The sequence below is a fragment of the Microtus pennsylvanicus genome, chromosome 7, assembly GCF_037038515.1.
Source record: "Microtus pennsylvanicus isolate mMicPen1 chromosome 7, mMicPen1.hap1, whole genome shotgun sequence".
Classification (NCBI taxonomy): Eukaryota; Metazoa; Chordata; class Mammalia; order Rodentia; family Cricetidae; genus Microtus; species Microtus pennsylvanicus.
This window is the reverse complement of record NC_134585.1, coordinates 57,059,100-57,065,424: the sequence shown is the minus strand read 5'-3', so window position 1 is coordinate 57,065,424 and position 6,325 is coordinate 57,059,100. Positions and strand designations below refer to the sequence as shown.

At 47.0% G+C, this 6,325-nt stretch overlaps 1 pseudogene; it reads left to right on the top strand.

The window, feature by feature from the left end:
* The first annotated feature begins 1,145 nt into the window (after positions 1–1,145).
* Positions 1,146–2,270, top strand: LOC142854011 (developmental pluripotency-associated protein 4-like; annotated as a pseudogene).
* Positions 2,271–6,325: the final 4,055 nt, after the last annotated feature.

Below are 6,325 nucleotides of genomic sequence, written 5' to 3'. Positions count from 1 at the left end.
ATCAGGGCCTCCATGCTGGGTTGCTCTATTATACCACTGGACGACCTAAAAACTTCTCTACCCAAAGCAGTGGACTCTACAATACCCAGTGAGTCTAGCAGGAAGAGATTGGTGCTGTTACCCAGAATGGGTGGCAGTTGAGGGAGGGCAGCACCATCACCATAAATGGTCAAGTGCAGCTATGGTGTAACCTAAACATGCAGTCACATTTTGAGTACTGCTACTTTACACTTCATGTAGATAAACAACTCACTACCTCAGTCAATGGCCTTCCTCGATAGACTTGTCATTCAGATAACTGGGTTCTTGAGTCCTACGGGCTAGACACATTGGTCCTGTGAAAAAAACCAACTATTTGATGTCCAACCTGTTCCCTGTACTTGAACCAAGTCAAGTACAAGCAGTGTTATGTGAGCTTAGTATAAAGACATACTAGGCAAATTTCCCTTATGTTATCAGCTGCCCCGGGTCTGAAAAAGCATGGGATAAAACTGGACTCGCTGAACATAGTGGACAATGAGGACTACTGAGAACTCAAGAACAATGGCAATGGGTTTTTGATCCTACTGCACATACTGGCTTTGGGGGAGCCTAGGCAGTTTGGATGCTCACCTTACTACACCTGGATGGAGGTGGGTGGTCCTTGGACTTCCCACAGGTCAGGGAACCCTGATTGCTCTTCGAGCTGATGAGGGAGGGGGACTTGATCAGGGGAGGGGGAGGGAAATGGGAGGCGGTGGCGGGGAGGAGGCAGAAATCAGAAATCTTTAATAAATAAATAAATTAAAAAAAAATAGTGATAGTACAACAAAGTTTGGTCCCCAGCGAGGCATGGTAGACATGACTTTAGTGGCAGTACTAAATAGACATGTCAGAACTATGAGCTATGAGTTTAAGGACAGCTTAGTCCAATAAAGTAAATCCCAGTGGGACAGAAAGCAATATTGACATTAACAAATCATGTCTGAAAACAGTTTGAGCTCTGAGAAAATGGTGGTAAATAGCAGGATCACACCCATGATTCAGAGCCAAAATCTAGAAGTTAAAAACACCAAGGGCAATGATCCAGCAGGGTCAGACCCCCGCAGCAGGACAATGCTGACAACATCCCCAGCCTTTCCCTACCTCATTCATAGAGACTGCCCATGTCAAAGATAGCAGGCCTGGGGATCCAGACTCCTACAGGATCCTGCTCAAACTCATCCAGGTAGGCCACGAGCACCCAGCACTAGTGAGTCAGAACCAAGAATAGAGTTGGAATGGAGCAAGAGGCAATTCTGAAATTTACAGCACTTGGTTTTGCAAGTATGTCCCTGATGTCCATCCACTGATGGGTAGTAACAGGAAATAGACCCAGTTAGATCACCACCAAAAGTGAGTGTACATCCCAGAAGAGGTAACTGAGAAGTCAATCAGAAACACCTCAAGGATCAAAACATGGATAAGTGGACAAGTGGAAGGCAGGGCATCTCCGCAACAAGGAGGGTAATGAGCTGAACCTCCAACCTGGCAGCCACATACTTGTCCATCCTCCATCCTGTAAATCAAATGAGAAAGCAGGAGATGCCGAGACTCCAAAACCCACTCCTAGGAAAATACCAGTTCCTCCTCTACCAGATTATCTGCCCCCAGTGAACCCAATTCTCTGAGACATTTTGCAGGAATGGGGCAAGAAGCTGAGCAGCAAAGGCCAGACATTAGAGACTTACAAACGACCGCTTGCAAGTACTTTCTCCAAACAAATGCCTGAATTAGAGAACATTCATGACACACCAAAAGAGGCCAGGGTGAAGCCACGTCGGAAAAGAATAAAGATGGAGATTGGGGAGGAACAAGAGTCTTGTCCTCAGGTGATAGCTCCTCTTGAAATGGTATCTGTATCCGAGGAACAGATGCCCGCCCTTACTGAAGCTCCTGTCCTCTATGAAGAAGTCAGCCGACCGTGTGACCACAACTGCCTCTGAGGCAGTGTTAGCATTGGCTGCAATTCTGGACCAAGACACCAACAAGAACGAGGCCCTGCAGTTCATTACAACACTCGAGACCTATGGGGAACTGGTGTGTGGTCTACAGGAGAAACCTTCCTTCAGACTCAAGAGGTTGGGTTCGGCTGCAGTTCCACGCTGGACAAGCCTGGGTACCCGAGAAGGGGAAAGTGATGCCCTCTTCTTGCTGCCAGCTGCACCTTTCTGCCCCCACACCTGGAGGACAACATGCTGTGCCCCACATGTGTTCACAAGAACAGGGTCCTAAAGAAGACCCAAGGATAAAGGGAATCTCAGGTGTGGGTAGCTGCTGCCATTACCTACTCCTTGGAGTGAGATACGGAACTGCAGCCAAGACTGAGACTGATGGGAATTCACATCTGTGCCCTTGAAGGTGCCCGGATCAGCCAGAAGCCATGAGGCCTTGTTTGTTTTTTGTTGCTGTAGTACTAGCAGCTTGGAAAAAGCCAGTGAGGCCACCAAAACACAGCAGGTCCACCTCTTCATTGGGAGGACTGCATACTCTTAAGCGACTATGTTTTTTTTTTACTGTTGTGTGAAAATAAGGTTTTGCTGGGGTGGGAATTGGCATCTCCAGATATAGTACTTGCTTGTACCGCCACCACCACAACGGGGTCATAGGCAGTTCTGTGGTCCTCTGTAAAGATTTAGCTTATGATTGTAGCCTCTGCATGCCCCCTTTCCTGGGTTGTAGTATGTTGTTAGTGTGTAGTGCTTGGGTTTGTTTTCTGTTGTTGTTGCAATATTAAACCAAATCTGGTATTTTGGCAAAAAGAAAAAACCAAGCAGGTCCTTGACCTCAGCAAACTTGCCAGGATTGTAGAAATCTATAGACTATAGTAGAAGACTACAAGTTCAAGAACACCTCATATTGCAGTGGCCATCACAGAAGCCTTGCAGCCTGCTGGCGTCAGGATAGTGACTGCAGCCACACACGTGTGTGGTAATGCAAGGGGTGCAGAAAAAGAACAGCAAGACTGCCACGAGCACCATGCTGGGTGTGTTTCGGGAAGAGTTTCTCAAGCTCACCAGGAGCTGAACTTCGGAGTGTGCACGTGGCCTGGTGTGCAGACCCCACTGCTACCGGCATTGTCTTAAGCTCACCAGGAGCTGAACTTCGGAGTGTGCACGTGGCCCGTGGTGTGCAGACCCCACTGCTACCGGCATTGTCTGAAGCTCACCAGGAGCTGAGCTTCGGAGTGTGCACGTGGCCCGTGGTGTGCAGACCCTACTGCTACCAGCATTGTCTCGATCGGGCATTCCAGTTTCAATTGCTACAGGCGTGAATTTGGTTTCTCACCATGAGTTGTATTTATTATTTACAGGTATGTCAAGTAAGAAATTAGGGGGAGATCTCCCAAAATCAGGAACAAATATTACAGCCTCTTCATGTTGAAAGACTTCTCTAGTTCTTCCTTGGTAATGCAAGAGGATTTTCTGGGAACCAGTTTCTGTCTCCAGCAAGAAAGTGACTAGGTCCATGTAGTCAGTATAATTGGAAGTTATATTATTCTGAGGGTTATCACACAGAAGTTCCTCATTAGGATCCTAAGCCTATCTCCATGGCTGCTCAGTGGTGTGATGTTAGCTGAAGGTTGGGTCCAGTCTCTCATGCTTGTCTCTGGGTCACAGTTGGGGATCCTGGGAGACTCCACCCTGACGGGGCAGGGGGCGGACTCCCCAGCTGCAGCGCAGATCAAGGTGGTGTCTCTAGCAGCCCTGAAGATGTGACAGCAATGCATTGCTCTTGGTCTCTGCTCGTATACTGCCCAGTGGGCATCCTGGAGTTCTAGTCCTGCTGTCTTGAGCAAGTGATGTCACTGGGTTCTGGTTATCAGGTGCAGCTTTGGGGGTACTGGAGTTCCTGACTATTTTTACATGTGTGATAGCTATTCTTGGTGGTCAACTTGACTACATCTGGAATCAACTAAAACCCCAAAATGGTTGGCACACCTGTGAGTTATATTTGCTTAACTTTAACTGGAAGATCTGATTCTAATCTGGATCTTTGAGGTGGGAAGAAAGGCCTTTAATTCAGATTCTTGGCCGTTCTGTTCATACTCCCAGTTTTCAATTAGCTGGAGTTTAGATTGTAAGTCATTCTCATATATGGAGGGAGAGATTCGTTCTAGAAATTCTGAGAGCCCTGACTAATACAGATATACAGACTACTTCTGTTGCTGTAACTTCTGTTCTGGTAACAGTCTGTATACCAGTGGGAAGACGGCTGATGTTGATCTTTGAAAATCATGTGACCCACCTTACTGGAAAGGCTTTGTCACAAATTTAACAATTCAAACAATCGTTTTGCATTTGCTGCTGCTCCAAGGTGGATGAAAGCAGAACTTTTGGATACCAGAATGAGTTTCTGTACACAAGGCCTGGGTTTTGCTGTTTCCCAATCTGTGAGCCTATGGTGCATTCTAGCAGTTGAGAGGTTGAGGCAGTAAGATTTGAGTACAAAGCCATTTGGACTACATAGTGAGGTTCTCTCTCAGGAAAAAAGGGCATGGAAAAGGCTTCTTTCTATCTAGACACTTCTGATTGGCATTTTCTGATTCTTTCTATAAATGTAACAGGTATTGTCATACATGAACAGACTTTTTTCTTACTCTGGCTGACCTAGAATCCACTGTGTATCCCAGGCTGCCCTGGAATTCACTGTGTAGCCCAGGCTGGGCTGGAAACTCAATCCTACTGAAATCATCTTTCTAACTGCTGAGATGGTGACCCGAGTCACCTGGCCTGTGAGTCTCTTGGTGACAATTAGGAATAGGTATTATGGACTTACAACTTTCTCAATAGTTAATTTATACGAATGTAAGAATAATGAGACTATTGTTAATCTCTTAATATTGAAAATTACTTTAAGGAAAAAACCTACTGAGACCATCCAATTAGTGCCGACATCGGTGTGGGGTCAACTGGGGTGTGGCCAAAAAACCCCTCCCCAAAAGGGACTTCAGCCCCCACCCCTATCATCAAGTGCCAGTTGCTTCTCAGTTGTGTGGGACTTGTGTGCCAGAAAGCCTAAGTAAGAGAAGCCATTGTCCCTAAACACCTGGCGTCTGAATCCAGCTCTACCTCTTAACAAGTAGAGTAACTTGTTCAGTCGTAGGAAAGCTTACTACTGAAGGAATTTGGGATATTTGGCTTCTTCAGGAATTTACACTAAGCCACCCCCCCCCACCTCCTCAGGCCCACCACTAGTTTAGCCCTATTGAGCGAGGTCTTAGCTGATTTCTTCAACTCAAAGAAATAATCTCAAAGCTGCTGTGAATATTCTAGATTGCTCACTCAAGCTCTGACTCCTCAGTAATGGAGAAAGATTTAGATAAGGTGGAGTTCCAAGTGGGGTAGAACAGAACTTTTAGCTAGGAAAGGACTGAGAGCATCCCTTCCCAGTGGAGAGGAGTTCTAGGAAGAAAGCATTGTCCTGACCGAAAGCAGCAAGGAAGGCCCAGGAAGGGCAGAGACGGGATTTCCAGAAAACCCAAAGAAAGAGTGCTAAGCGCCAACAGCAGACAGGCTAGCCGGGCTAGCCAGACGTGGGGCAACGACAGTACTTCAGACCGTGGCCCCTTTAAAAAGTCACCCAGGAAGATAACTGACAGTTTTCTAGCTGCAGGGTTTTTCCATGCCTTCCCCAGTTCTCTTCTGGGGCTCCAGTACTGGAGAGCTTCCCACCCCTCCCTTCCCCACTTTCCCTTTTCCATCCCCCCCCCTTTTAACATAAGGACCAACAGAAAGGACACCCTAACAAGTGTCCAGAGCAGAGACAGGGAAGGAAGGATTTTATAATGTGTGGAGACTCACTCCCACCCCCTAGATCCCATCTCATCCTGGCAAGTCATCAATGGCAGTAAAGAAAGCTGAGTATTTTACAGCTGGACTGGATGGCAGATCTGTCACTCCTCCCACCTCACAACACCTGCTTCCCATATGTGGTCATCCATTAATTGCACAGAGCAAACTGTACTCATTTTCTTGGCTCAATCGCAGTGAAAATTCAAGTCCTAGCCTGGGAGGGTGTTGGCGATTGAAGTAAGGACATGAATTGGTAAGGAGTGCCATCTTGTATTAAGATGGGTGTGTGAGAGAAGATCCTACCAAACCTGACAGCTTTGAGATGCCCGATGTCTCCTGGCCTAGTGTTGAAGGGGTTTTAAGACTCAGGGAAATTGCAACGCTGGAGGGTATGCTGTGTAAAACCTCGTCCTCCACAATGCGAGGGTCCAGAAAACAGGCCTTCAGTTATCCAAATGGTGAGGGTACCAGTACACTGGAAGAGCTGCTGTCACCCCTCTCCGTGCGCCAGA